General features: G+C 45.0%; 1 protein-coding gene across 2 annotated transcripts in view; it reads left to right on the forward strand.

Annotated features, from left to right (window-relative positions):
- Positions 1 to 12,821, forward strand: part of SLC6A6 (solute carrier family 6 member 6) — a 93,341-nt gene that overhangs the window by 715 nt on the left and 79,805 nt on the right. The gene's annotated exons all lie outside the window — the stretch shown is intronic.

Consider the following 12,821-nt stretch of genomic DNA (forward strand, 5'->3'; position numbering starts at 1 on the left):
CAAATTGTAAGTTTTCTTTTCCAAATCGTCTCCAAGTCATCTTTAAGATTCTTATTGTATTCCCAGTGACAGGTAATAAGTGATAACATTTTTCTGAAGAATGATAGGAATACTCTTTTTGCTATGCTTGAAGTTGTCATTGACCTCCTTGTTAGGAATGTCTGCATCCTTAGGAAGTAATGTCAGCTCCCTATTTGGTTAAAGCTCTTTGTTAAATAGGGGAGCAGCACTTGGAGCAGGGGTCACTGGATTCCACATAGCAATGCATCCATTTTGCTGTGCACCCAGTGTGAGGACAAAGCCATTTTAGCTTGCATTGAATCATAGCAGCTTCCCAAAAGTAAGCAGGAAAGTGCCAACATCTTTTGCATCCTTTCATTCTTTGGCTCTCTGCTCCCTCAGTTCTGTCTTTTTGTATCAGCTGCCTGTCAGATGTTCACAGCAGGAAACTCAGCAGGTGTATCCTGAGGAACATGGTCTTTAAGTGGGCAGGGAACATTGGGGGACTGCAGCTTCCTCCCTTCTGCTGCACTTCTAGAATCACATCACATTCCTCCTTTTGCAATTGTGTGCTGAGATACAACATATCCAGGACTTTGGGCTCTGAAAGACAGGTAGCAAGCAGTGGTAGATTGGTATGACAGGAGCACCAAGCCAGCAGAATAAACCAGTTGGTGCTGACACCTCCATGTCTATACTCTTGACACTTGGGGATTTTAACCTGAGGCTAGTATGAGTTTAGTCCTGTAGGCTGAGCTCAAAACTGTGTGGTATTAAGTGAAGCACAGTCAGCCAGGGATTCACTTCAGCAACACTTACCTGTTCCAGAAAAAGACACAGATGTAGATTAGCATTTGTAGAGCAGAGGGTCAAATTAATCAGTGCTGAAAAACAAGTGTTGCATATTTGAGCATCATAGCAAGACACTCTGAGCAGAGCTGGTTCTGCTTTCATGGCTCCATCAGCATGTCCAGAGCTTCAGCTTCCATGTCCATGACAGTCTCTTCCTGGTTGTGGGGGAAAACCCAGAAGCAACAGTTCTGCACTGTGCTTCCTTTGTCTTCCTGAAGAACAAGCTCTACAGTGCACTGAGAACCATCACACCTTCATTCTATTAAAAGACACATCCTGTCAGAGCTTCGGGTGAGGCATCCCTGAGCTCAGGCCACACTGGTCCTCTTTTAGCACATTAGAAACAAACTGAAAACTCCTGGCTGCTCAGGAACAAAGGAGTATGTGAAAGAACTGCAATTTCATAAACTATGGAGTGGGAGTTGGAGCTATTATAGAACATCCCGTTCCAAAAGGAAACAAATGACAGCCTGACGCTGCCGGGTAGTAGTGACGCGTGCGGCCGCAGAGTGAGTCAGTCTGTGTGAGGTTCAGATATGGACCTAGAGGGAAAACATTTGTGGCAGGAGGACCGATCACATGCTCATAGATGGAATTACCTCAGCTCATTTTTCATGCATGTGTTAATGTATTTGCTGCGCTTCTTCAGCAAAAGGAAAATAGTACAGAGGGAAAAGTCGCGTGTAGGAGCTGCTTTATCTGTCTCTTCTTGCAGCCTCCTGCTTCCCACCCACACTCCTGCACAGCCAGTGATAATGTATCACGAGCTATGTTTTGATATATCACTGTTTCGTTCAGTAAGATGGAATGTGCTGCTGTTATTTTTGTTATTATTTGTGTTATTTGGAATCCCAAAACATTGGTCTAAAGGCCTAGGTGAATCGGACAATTAGGTGAATTATTGTGAAATTATTTCGTTTATCAGTGAAGTAATGTCTTGCTTTACTAGCTTAGAGCTCAGTTGAATGCTTGTATTCATTTAAAAATGAAAACTGAAGCCTAAGGATCCTTTTAAGGCCTGAAAGGAGTCTGTAGAGCTGATTCTCTGCTACATGGGGGATGTGTGATGATGTATAAATTGTGAAATGAATTGGCTGTTTACTGGAAAATTATGGTGATCTCCTGGTTGTGGTCCAAGATAAGAAACCTTGGCCATGGTTTAAGGACAAGGAAGCTTTAGTAGTAATTCTGTCTTGAGATGTTCCCATCTCAGCTTTTTTCCACACTGTTTTACTCCAGCTCAGCCCCCTCCCAGTTGTATCTAAACAACTCTTCATGTGACTCTGCAGCAAGCCACATCAGGAGCTGCTGGTGGTTAATTCTGTGAACAAAAAACCCTGTAAAATAGAAAGGATGTTGTTTTTTTGCTTTTTTGTGTATGTGTTTTGGTTTGCTTTGCTTTTTGCTTCAACTAGATCCGTGCCTGATCATTATTGCCCCCAGGAAAAACTGCTCTGGCCCAGCTGAAAGGCCTGAGTGTTATTTGGCAGGGGGGACACTGGCAGGGGCTGGTGGTGGGAACTCTGTGACAGCGCTGCCACCAAAATCTGCAAATCAGGAAACCGTTGCTGGTAAAACATTGCTTCATTCAGCAGCAAACAGAACAGCTGCTGTGTCTGCAGAAGGAAAAAGAAAAGGGGGATGTTATCTGGCTACAGAGTTAGGGTTGGAGAGCAAACTGGGGGAAGAATTTGGGTTCAGGGTACAGAAGTCTCATGGATGAAAAATGCCTTAGAAAGCAATATCAGGCATTAGGCATTTCCCATCTCTTGTACTGAAATATCATAAGTGTACATGACATTTCATGAAGGTTCAGCTAAATCTAAAGCAGAATTGTAGGTCTGACTTATAGTCTAACCCTCAAACAGCACCAAAGTAGTGAGCTGAGAGCAAAAGCAGAACTCTCCTTGCACTGAAACTGAGAAGTTTGTTTTTTTCCTCTCTGTGAGCAATTGCCTTATTGATGTTTCAAAGCAATGTTAGACTGGGGGAGCTCACCTGTCACCCCTCCTCAGTAGACATGGAGGGTCTGTGCTGGTGTAGCTGAAGTCCATGGGTGAGCAAACTGCTCTGGGATGGCGCTGACCTCCAGCAGCACCAGAAGAAGAAAATTGTTAGAAAAATTCTTCATTAGACATTTTGTTTATAGTGACGCCTTGGCAAGCCAGGCGAGCCACTCCTGCCACAGAGGGAAAGGGACTGTCTTGAAGTTGGTGGGGTGCCTATCTCCCCAAAACGGCAAACTCAGAGCTGGAGCCATCACCTCAAGCCACCATTATCAGCTGCATCCTTACATGTCCCCCCGTCTGCCCTGGCATGGGCACTCTCCCCTCTTATCAGTGAGGTGCCAGCATTTCATTTGCACAGCTGAGTGCTCTTGAACTGACTCTGTGCATCCATCAAGGTCATGAAGCCATTCAATCCCTTGCTGAAGTAGCCTCTGGTCAGGAATACAGGACTGCAATGCTGCTGGTGCAGCTGACAACACCATAGGGATAACTTTCCTGCAGTGCTACAGAGCAGCTTTCCTGGAAGAGGTAATGGTTTGCCAGTATTGCAGAATGGTAATTTTAAACCCATAAAGAGCTCTTATTGTCGTCTCAAAGCAGACTTGAAAACCGGCCGCGCCCTCTTTATCCTGGCTCAGATGAAGCGCCAGCGCCGTCAAAGAAAAAGGTGTTTGCAGCATGTGCCGTGTCCTGGCGTGGCTGGCACAGGTAGTGACAGCCGGCAGGGCTTCAGCACCAGCCGGGGATTCTAGAGAGGGTTTGCCTGCTGGCAGGCAGGAAAAACAGAGCTTCTGCAGCTGCTCACGGGTGGCATCCCGCACAGCGCACCGCTCCATGCAGCCGTGCTGGGCCGTGCTGGGCCGTGCTGGGCCGTGCTGGGCCGTGCTCCCCCGGCAGCCCCGGCCCGTCCCTTGTCACAAACCCCAAGGGCCAAGGGCAGCCCGAGGGGCTGTGAGGGGCTGATGTCACTGCCCGGCCTGTGGCGTGACTCATGCGGGAACAGAGGGCTCTTCATGGGCCGGGGAAAACACGAGGGAGGGCCTTGCTCTAGGAGGGAATGAGGCAAAGGTGCGGGAATAACAGGGAGATCGAGGAGGGGGCCTCGCCTCAGGGTTGCAAGGAGGTCACCTCCTATTTCGGGTTTCTTCCCATGATTGATTTGAACAATTCTGCCCTTGCTTTAATAAAAGAGCAGGGCAGGGGAGGATGGATTTATTAGAGAGGAGTTCCCTGCACCTTGAGCTGCCTGAATTAGTCAGGAGCAGGGAAGATGGAGCAGAGGAGGACAGTGCATGTCCTGGGAGGAGCGCGGGCAGGGCGCTCCGGCTCCCCACGAGCCGTGGCTGAGGCACGTCCCTCAGTCAGGCGCCTCTCCGGGGCTGCCTCGCTGCCCCCAGTTTGCACTGGTGGAGGTGCACAGCACCAGGGCAGCGCTCTTAGCGAGGCCAGGTGAATCAATGAATGAAAACAGGGACAGCCAAACCTGCTGACACCAGGGAGGGGATTCACAGTGCCTGCCAAAGGTGTTATGATGGAGGGGAAGAACTGATGCTGCTGCCTCTCATGGAGCGGGTTCACGGCGCCACTTCTCTGTTTGTAAAGTCAGATTCCTAAAAGTGACAGCACTTGTGGTCATGATGACATGGACTGGTTTCTGAGCACTTCCAAAAGTCTTTTGAGATTGCCTAAAGTAAAGGACCAAGTACTGATGATGACAGAATGTGTTATATCTAATTATATGAGCCCTTAAACCAGCCATTTCCCCTTTCTTCCATCATTCTGATATAACTGGGTGCAAGAAGACACTCACAAAATAAATATTGTTTCTATGAACAACCCTGTGCAACCCTTTTTTGCAGATTTTTATTAAAGGTTCAGAACCAGCAAGCTGAAATAATTCTACAAATTTACATAGTCTGAACTGGCCACTGCATCTGATTCTTCTAAATTGTTCTTTTATGTCTGCAAGGAACCAAGTGAAACCTTCAGATTTAAATACCATTGAACTGTAGGACTTGGAAAATTCAGATTCTACTGTACACCAGCTTCTGAGCCTGAAATTAAGATTTGTTATTGTGACTGCACATGCTGAGAATCAGGATGAATAGCAAACATGCAAATTTAGTTCTTAATTATGAGCCACATAGAATTAAAAATAGACAAGCCAGTTCCATTAATGAAGAGGCAAGCAGAAATACTGTGATTTCCTATAGATGTGAGGTCACACTTGAATGTGGATATGGTTGTCAGGGATATGGATATGTTGTTGATTTTGTAAAGATGCTCATAAACTGCAAGGTTTCATGAATTTTCTCGTGACCAGAGATTTGCACCATGTTTACTGTTTGCTATTCACCTCTATCACTTTTCAGTAATAGAGTCAGGAAAACAATGTCAGGTGATTGGTACAATTGATCAACATATCTAATGAATAGCCAGGACTGAATAGTGGGGCAAAGGGACAGTGAATGCATTCAAGTGGGAAAGTGATGGCCCATGATTTTTCTGGGAAACAGATACATTATGGAAAAGATCAGCTTTAGTTTTTGAACTAACTAAGATAGGGTCATGTGCTAAATTTGCAATTAATATTATTTTAAAGAATAGATCAAACAGCTCAAGCAGATTTCCTCTAACTGACAAGTTCCATTAAACAAGAAAGCTCATTCTTAGTAGGAGATTTTAATATAACACTGAGAACAGAGAACAAAACAATGAATGGAAACATATCAGCAGTCAATTTCCTGAGTATTCAAGCCTGCATTATACTTTGTTCTTTGCTACAGCTATGGCTCTGTAATTATCAAGCGTATTCATGGGACTTTTTCCTATTGACACTCAGCGTGAGTGTGGCTGGAAAGAGATTAAGCTTTTGTGGCAGCCATTTGAATTTGTCTTACTAAAAACAACCTGCAAGGCTGTGGGGAGCTGTATGTTTCAGGGGATTTGTGATGGTCTGCAGAAGCTGCAGGTCACAGGTTCAGACCTGTGTGTTGGGTTTGTGCAGGGCCTGCAGCATTGGACCCCTGTGGCTGCAGGCACTGGCACAGCCACAAAGCAGTGACTGATGATGGAGCAGATGCTTCAAAATGTTCCTCTGTTATGTGACTCAGGCATGCTTGCTGGACCATGAATGGCATCACTGGATTAGCCATTGCCTATTGGCTTGTCCTCAGAAAAGGAATTTTGCTCCTGCTGGACTTCATCTGGTCTTGTAGACATTATCGCTGCTTCTCAAGTGATAGTCCAAAACAACTCTAGGCCAGGTTATACCCTCTCCATGCTACCAGTGGAGCCTCATTTTGTTATTAACCATTGTCTCTGTGCCTCTCATGCACGCTGTGCCTGGGAATCCACTGCCATGGGGGATTTCTGGGGACCAGCCTCTCAACAGCTTTCTGGGCAGGTTTGCCCCTCCGCAGGTGATATGGAGAGATGTGGTGGTGAGTGAGGAGCAGTGCCTGGGGCCTGCTGGTGATAGCTGTGAGGCAGGAATAGGAATAGTATGTGGCAAGTAGACTGCAAGGAGAGGGAACTGTGAGCTGGTAGTATTTCCAGTCTGAAAAAATCCAGAATGTTCATGTTCTCTTCTGGAGCCTTGATTTCATTTGTAGTAACCTGGAGTTTCCTTCCCCCAGCTGGTTAAAGCTGTGCCTATCCATTATCCAGGCAGGAAATACCTCTCTGAGGGAACACCATATCTCTTTGCTGTTTGGTGCAAGTATGGGCAGCAATTCAGCTCCTCAGCTCATGGCCTTGCTTCAGTCCCCAGATTTGGGCAGGCACCATGTCTTTTTACACAGTTCCCTGTATAAAAAGGGGAACTTTTCTGTTTAACCAACCATTTTAGCCAAAGATGGAAAAACCAGAATCCTGTTTACTTAGGCTCCTTCGCAGTCCCATAGAGCAGGAGCAGCAGTGCTGGTGTTGTGGCTCAGCTCCAAATCAGGTAATTGCTGTGCATTCTGCCCTACTTACACACCTCCCATAGTTTCAATTAGAACAATTGTTTCCATTTTTCTTTCCTGTTCTGTCAAGTATTAATACAGTTGCTGTTAAGCTGCTCGTGTGATCCCTCACCTAGGTGTTGTGTTTCCATGGTAAAGACAGACATCCTTGTGTGCATACCTGGACTGAATCCCCATTGGCACAGACTGATGTAATTCCATAATAGAGCTGTGTTGATTTGCACCACATGAAGACACAGCTTTCCTATGCTGAGAGCTACATCCTTCTCTCTAATTAAAGCCTCTGTATGAATGCCTGTGATCTATTTATTTTTCTACTCGCTCTTCAGCTTTGCAAATAACATGAGGTTTACATAGTCATTCACACTTCTGGTCACAGTGGTGGTCTCTAGAGAATACAACATGCCTCTTTTTAATGTGCTTCCCCCCAGCTGTTCAAGAGTGGATCTATAGGAATATCTGAGCTCTTTCACTCTGGGCTGCAGTGTGGTAGATAGAGTTCATGATGTGTGATATGTTATGAATTGCTGGAAAATGTGTTCTTTGGAAACAAATCTCTCTAAATTTACCAGGAGAATTAAGAACATGGAAGGATGCCTGAAAGCTACACAACAACAGGAGATTACATGCTTGCAGCTTAAGCCACCTGGCATATTGAGCATTCATGTTCACAGCTGAGGGCTCCAGCACTTATTATGCTGTTTATGTGATCAGGAGAGCCTTCCTTTCATCTGATAAAGAACTAGGCTTGAAATGGCATGTGTTTGGGCTGGTGGGCTCTGTGTCACACACTGGGGTGAGGTTTGCTGTCTGATTTTCTAGTCTGTCATGTGGCTCATCAGATGGTTATCAGCATCATATGCATGTGCTGAATGGATTGATGTTTGTGTGCATGAAGGCTTGAGCAGATCGTGGCTTGGTTTTCTCTGGTATCATTGAGACCTTTCTAGTGACTTTTCAGGGAATACAACTAAGCTGTTATATTTTATGTAATGTAAGCAGGCATTTCCTTTCCCAGCACTCCTTTCAGGGAGTTTTCTGAAATGCACAAAATTCACTCATGGCTCAGTTCTCAGCAGACAAGCTGGGAGCAGATCCTTTGCAAACATTGAGTTGACTCACATAGGAAGTAGCTGAGTTGCCTACCTGTATGAAGCAAACGACACAGAGTCCCCGGGCAGTGCAAAGGAGAGTGGCTTTATTGCAAAAACCAGGCCTTTTTAAGAAGTTAGCCAATTATCAGTTTACACAGTTTTAAGTATATGTCTGACACTGTATAGGATATGTGATATACTGCAGTGCCTCTGTGTGTCCCACATGAGCTCTGTCTGTCCCTAAAAGAGGATGTGAATGTCCTGTAGGCTCTGACTTTTACCTGCCTTAGAGGGGTCACAAAGTTTTCAAATAGCTCTAGATGGCTCTGTTTAGATACCTAGAGCCCACCCACTTGTGAAGTGCTCCATCTGAAAAAATACTGATAAAATTTGTCTTTAAAATGGACTGTTAGAAAATTAAAAGATGTAAAAATTTCATTCTAAATTAAAGCTAAGGCTGTACCTCAGTACTGGTGGGACTTGGACTGGCACCTTCACAGTCTGGTTTGGAGAAACCTGGAAATGGAATGAATGGGCAACTGAGAGGTGTCTGTCAGCTCAACTCTCATAGGCTGCAGTATGCTGAAGGCAGCACTGAGGCAGGGCTTTATCAAAGTGCTGGGTATACTTTGTGGTAGCTCCTGACCTTGAAGCTGCTCTCAGGGTGGTACAGGCTGCAGTCATCCCAAAGCCCTTTTCACTATATCTCTTGTGTTAAAATGGCCAAACATCTGGTCCAGCAGGACATGGTTTGTAAAAGCAGCACAAAAAGTTGCTGTATACTTCTCAGTCCCATAGAAAGTGCAGAACAGTGTAGCACAAGGTGCAGAGATCATTTTATCTCAGCTCCAAATTCTCATTACTTCAAGTAAATCATCCTGATTTTGTCTGTTCTCTCACATTGCTGGAATTTTTCTTAAAATTATGTTTTATACATGTGGGGAAATATTTTTGTGTCTTCAACTTCCCAAGGCTTCTAAATTTCTAAAATGACAGTGGCAGTGTAGTTCTAAAATGACAGTCAGCATGCCCTGGAGCTGACCACCAGTCATTCTTCCTTGTGCAGTAGCTGTTTGCAGAGTCAGGGCAATTCTTTATATACAGGTTTTGTCACCCCCTTCATGCAAAACAAAAGGGTTTGGTTGTTTTCCCAAAGCAAACAGTCTGTGTCAGCTGTCTTGCACTAACAGAAAAAACAACCAACCAAAACAGCATGAGCTTTTATATCCACGTCCATGAGTGGCAGGTCACAGGTTCCCTGCAGAAGTGACAGGGAAGGTAAACAGCTGAGAGGACGCCGTGTTTGCCATGCCATTCCAGTGCACAGCAAAGCCTTCCCCAGCCCTTCTCCCCCTTATGCAGCAAATCACATTCTGCTGTGTAAATAGCAGTTGATAAAAAGAAGCCAAATTATCATTCTTTACTAGATTTTAATTACAGCCTGCCCAGGACGTTTCCCTTGCCTGAAAGGCCTGTAGGAGTTTAGGCACTATGAGATAATCAGGGAAAGTTTTAACTCTTGGGCTCAATATGAAAACAAATCAAATGGGAAGGAAGACACCTTTCATATCACACTCTTCCAGAAAGGGAAAGTTCTAAAAAGACAAAAGCCCAAAACACCGGAAGGTTTTATTTGTGCTGGTCTGTATTAAGCCAGTTATTATCCTATCAATTGTTTGTGTAACCACTGTTTATACAAAGTGAAAGATGGCACATAGGAACACGTACCAGCAGTCTGTGTTTTCTGATGAGGCCCTGCAGTGCTAGGGCAGGAGCAGGGAGCTGGCTGCTGTCGGGGTGTCCCCTTGGCACCTCACAATGGGGTTGGAAGGGATTGGCCACCTGAAAATGAGAAGAGCTTTAGGGATGTGCTGCATTTAGATGGCTGCCTCAGTGGGATAAGGTTGGCATTGCCATTTCTCCCCAGCTATGCCAGAGGAAGGCTATGGTTTGGTGTCTCATGCCTGGAGGCAGGTGGCCAGGAACAGGAGTTTTTAGGCTGCAGTTTTGGTTAGGGCAGTTCACTAAGAGCAGCTCATGGATCCTTGACACTGTGTGATGTTTGCAAAGGGTGTAATTGCAGAATCCCGCCCAGCTTTTGCACAGGCTATGGAGTAGAATGAGCAGATGGAAATCAGGTTTATACTTCCCTTACCTTCTTGAAATGACTCCTCAGAGAATTATTTACTAGATAGTGTGTGCCTGGGTAATGTACTCTGGACCATAACGAATCACAATATTGCAGGACAGAGACCTGGCCTCAGCTGGGCACAGAGGGGAAAAGGACAGGTTTGATATCAGTTTGCTGTCTAACCAGTTGCCAAGGTGGAGGTTTTAACAGAATGGATGATACTGTCCCTTCTTAACTCAAATCCTGCCAGCCATATTTCACACCATCTGGAGTTTGTGCAGAGCCCCCTTTGGGAAGACAGCCAATAAAGAATTACAATTATCTAATCTTGCCATGATAAAAGTGTGAATAACCATTTCAGAGTCAGACTGGAAAACTACCACAACCTGTCAGTGCTCCTTAGATGGTGGCCAAGAGGGCACCTGATGACACTCTGAAAAGTGTGGCTCAGGGGATAAACAGGAGTTAGCTTGCACCAGACACCGAGCTGAGAACAGTCGGATTTTCACCAGCTGAAACAAAGGACAGAAGGAGAATGTAACTGCTGGGCTTGGGAGAGGTGACACCACCATCCACGCTGATTCCCATGGACATTAAGGCACTTGGCACTTTTTGAGAGGGCTGGGGCTGTGTTTTACAGCAGTTGCCCCAGAGCCACTATCTTTTAAGCTTTTGCAGCAGTCTCTGCTGGAAATCTTTGGTTTCACGCTTTTAATTGGTTCTCAGATGGAATGAGAGTTGGTTCAGTCTTTGTTTTCCAGTGTTGTGGAGTTCCTATTGACATTTTTTTCATCCCACCCTGAAAAAGAATTTTCACATAGCTTTCCCCACATTGTTTGCAACCAATGATTTCCCTGTAATGGATACTAAAAATTTTTAATGGCAGCTTTTGGGACTCACGAGTGCTTGGGAGACAAGAAATGTGCTTTAGTGATGTCCCTGGCTTGACATAAACTTGCTTCTTAGTAGCACCTAAAAAGAATCCTGGGATTCACCAATATGAGTATGCTCTTTGTCACCACATAATTCTCCTTGCACCATACTTTATCTTTGCTTAGTCTGGTGCATCATAGATGCTTCCAATTTCCTTCCATTCTCTTCTTTCAGTCTGGCTGCTACAGAGAGTGAGGACAACTACAGAAACCTCTGTCTAACTGTCTGAATGAAACCTATATTTCACACTGCATACAGCAGAATTGAAAAGAATGCTTCTTTTCTCAAGGGATGTTCCCGAAGTAGACACAATTGGAGAAACAAAACAGAATGACTCCCCTTGGCAAACAGGTGCCTTTATGCTGTTCCACAGCACCAAAGAACGACGTTCTGTGTCCTTTTTGCACACATTCACAGGTTAAAGAGTGGGAGTAACTTGCCCAAAAGTCCCATCAACAAACCTGCCCAAGCCTGGCTTCATTTTTATGCAAGTATTTCATTTTCTTTAAAATTCTCCAGCAGCCCATAGTAGGTGTTGCTGCTGAGTAAGTGTTGTGAAAAGGTCCCAGAGCGGGGCTTGCTGTTCCTCTCTGTTTAGGTGAAAGGGTTTTCCTATTGTTACTGGCACTGAGGTGTGTGGACTCTTCCAAGGCAGGCTGCTTGGTACATGAGAAGTGATGCAAGTTGTGGAATCATGCAAGAGTCTTGTTGTCACTCCCTAAGTACACAAAAGGGGTTGTTGGTGGGGGTAAATCCCTCAGCATCAGCCTGCCTAACCAGCAGCCTCGTTTCTGCTTTGTGCTGGGAGATGGTGTTTTGGCTACCTAGAAACTACTTTGGGGTAAGGTACAAGGACCTTGATAGGATTCAATCATTGAATTGAGTGATTTCAGCACTGTTTTGCACCTCTCCCATTTTTATTTCTAGCCCCATGGCCTTTTGGAGCCATCTTTTAGGCAAGTTTATTAGGGATGTGACTTTTAGAAAACTCATATTTGTTTCAAACCAGAACTAACTTCACTTTTGCTAGCTCAGGTCAGTGGAGTTGCATCCCTAAATCACAGAGAATTAAGACAGAGATAGTCCCTGTATCACGTTCTCTCTGCATTACCTTGCACAAAGAGTTATAAAAGAAGTCAGGTGAAGGTTTTGGAGTGGTTATCACCAAGTCATATACTGATGGGCTGATGGTTTAAATTCATTGTAAAATGTGGACTTCAGAGCAAACAGCCCCAGCATCACTGTCTGGGACTTTTAAAGAATGCCATTGCTTGATAATCAAAAGCCCAGTGGCAAACTCTTCAGTCCCTGTCTTGAGAGTTTCCAGAACCCCCATCATTTAAATCACCATCTTAGGTTGCTCAGTTCTTCAGAAAAGGGCAGTTTGCTTTTATTGCCCAGGGAAAGAAGATGAGCCCGTGATGTGCCATTCCAAACCATGTGCCTTTATGGACCCAGCTGTAGGCAAGGGCTGGGGTGAAGCATGTCGTGGGAAGGCAGATAACACAAACATGAAAGCAGCACAAAACATGAGAGCCTATAAATAGCAGGAAATAAAGAACAATACTGTGATAAAATCCATAAGACAATAAAGACCAATGTGGGAGAGACCATTTCCCCCCCACCCTTCTCCAGAGTTTCTCCTATTTCCCAAAGCTGCAGAGATCATCTGACTGCTGTGTGGTACACGCCAGTCAGCTCAGCACCAACTCCAGTGCTTGGAGCCTTACACAAAGTATTTCAAAACCCTGTTCCTTTTTCTTTCTTGATGTCCTGCCATGACTATTGTGGTATTTAAAGCCATTCCCAACTCACCAGCTCATCAGAGCAAGGA

This window comes from Molothrus ater, chromosome 11, assembly GCF_012460135.2.
Source record: "Molothrus ater isolate BHLD 08-10-18 breed brown headed cowbird chromosome 11, BPBGC_Mater_1.1, whole genome shotgun sequence".
In the NCBI taxonomy this organism is placed as follows: domain Eukaryota; kingdom Metazoa; phylum Chordata; class Aves; order Passeriformes; family Icteridae; genus Molothrus; species Molothrus ater.